Below are 2,442 nucleotides of genomic sequence, written 5' to 3' on the forward strand. Positions count from 1 at the left end.
TATATATATATATATATATATATATATATATATATATATATATATATATATATATATCGCGCGCAATCAATCTTTTTTAACCAATAACTCAAAAGTCTACTTTATCTTTTTTGTCATTCTTTCTTGTTCATTCAATTTGACTTATACTGCAATTCTAGACAAAATCGTAAAACTCGTAACTTGTTTCCGTAAGACTTGTAAGAACTTATGAGAGATCTGCAATTCTATGCGGATCGTATATCATGATAACTCGTACATATCTACGATTTTTTCTTTTTTTTTCGTAAGCTATGACTTTACGATTTTACAATTTACTCGTATATTTGCTTAGAATTGCAGCTCTGCAAGCGCATAATTGGCAAGTGTCGCCGTCACAATTCATCTGCTGCATCGTGCGTGATCATCCGTCAATCTTGTTTAATTAACAATTCGAAATTGGTTGTTTGCAAAATAGTGGAAGCATTTCGTGTTCAGTTTAAGCTAATCCACATGAGGTATGGGATGGTTGGTGTCAAACACTCTGTATGTAGATTATTCAGCGAAGTGCAAGGTCCGTCGTCGGGCACCGTCGACTCGGATCAGTCGAACGTGCGCGCATAGAAACCGACAAACGAGAGCTTTGTGCTTAGACGCGGCGCATTGTGCGCGATTCCTTCGCGGAATCAGAAGAATACGCCCACGAGAACGCGGAATACGTCTTTCTCCCGCGTCCTTGCCTCTCCGACCGTCTAGCGACGCGACCTAGGATTTGGATCTGTATTAGGATCTTTATTGTACGGAAGTGGCCTGGGGTTGTCTTTGATCGGCTGCACTTCCTACCGCGATGGAATGTCAACCTCGGCTTTCGAAATGCTAACTCCTCCCCCTTCCCCCTGCGGTCCCGGAGGATTTCGTTTCTTTCACTGTTTCCCTCAAAGAGGAGCGAGACTCTTGGTGGCGCGAGAAGCTTATGACATTCTTGGCGAAGAATGAACGACACACCGTGCATCGAAAGAGCTGCTTTCGGGGGCAATTAATCATTACTCCGCGACGCGATCTATTCGCTTTATTCGAGCTATCAAAAAGTTCGCTTTCACGATACCGGTATATCACAATTTCAACTTAGCTCGCGAGGGGTTCACGAAAGTCCACTTTCATGACGGCAGAGAGTACTGTTCATATTATCTCCTTGGAAACTATTAGCCCAGTTACTTAAAATAACTATTAGCCAGTTACTTAAAATAACGATAACTCACGCTCTTCGTGCAAAGTATCTCTCTTTGTAACTATATTTAAAAAAGAACAATACTGACCACATTAAGGCTATCGTTAGAAGGTATCTTTTTGTTTGTTTTTTACGCTTCTTTTTGTGTCATTTGCAACCTCTAACGGCGCATGCAAGAATTGACTTCCGTCCCAAGAGAGTCCTCGAAAGTATCTCATAAATACGAGGACCTTTTCGCGTTAAAGAACATATTTCTGCCGCCTCTCCCGGACAGAAGACAGAGCTGTCCCTCTCTCATTCTTAACCGTCACTTGAACGCGATTTCACAGCAGCAAATCCAACGGCGCACACTTTAAAGCGCCATTTAAAAAGCTCTCGGTCATCCACGAGCCTATCCAGGGCAGGTCGAACCTACCGCGTTGAGAATTCTCGGTTATTGGACACCTCTCTTTCTCGGGGTTTCACGGCCGGTGGTGGATCGAGAATCTACCCCAAGGAGGCGAGAGGGAACACAGGCTCCTTGTGCGCAGGGGGCGTACGAAAATATTTCTTGGAAAGCCGAAAACCGAAACACGAGCTGACCGGAGTTCTCTTCTCTCTTCACGTCTTCTTCTTCTTCTTCTTCTGTTGCTAGTGCTTCAGGACGCCGGCACGGTTCTCTGTGTGACATCGGAGATCGCCGACATTTCGCGGTGACCGTCTCTCCGCCTCTCTTGCCACCTTCAACTCCTCTTCCTCCTTCACCTCCTCTCACTTTCTTCTCTTTTTATTTCGCTATTTACTCGCGCATATACGGCCAATGTGCCCCGCCAGAATCTCTTCCAGTTGCGCTCGAGAATTTCGAGTGCGAAACAGGCAGGAAACGTCTGAAGTTGATCTTGCAGTTATAGGCGCGTTTACATAGCGAAGAATAATCTTTTTCGAGAAAGATCGATGAGAATCCGAAAAGAAAGGCCGACGTTATCGCAGAATCGGGCTACCGGGCCTTATCCGACCCAGATTTATTCGTCGCACGAAATTTCTGAAAGACCTACAAGAATTCATAACACTTGTGCGTTTTTCGACGGCACCGAGGGGCATTGTCTGCAAGCATCATTGGGAAATCCGTGTATTCTTAAAGAAAACGTCGTGGGGAGAGAGAGGGGCGCCGCCACACAGTTAGCTTCTTCTCGTGTCTACCTGACGATTCCCACAGGTTGAGAGTTTCTAGTCGAACGGCGGGAGTATTGAGACAGTGA

Source organism: Odontomachus brunneus, unplaced genomic scaffold (assembly GCF_010583005.1).
Source record: "Odontomachus brunneus isolate Ranch 3 - 2012 unplaced genomic scaffold, Obru_v1 Obru_scaffold_129, whole genome shotgun sequence".
In the NCBI taxonomy this organism is placed as follows: domain Eukaryota; kingdom Metazoa; phylum Arthropoda; class Insecta; order Hymenoptera; family Formicidae; genus Odontomachus; species Odontomachus brunneus.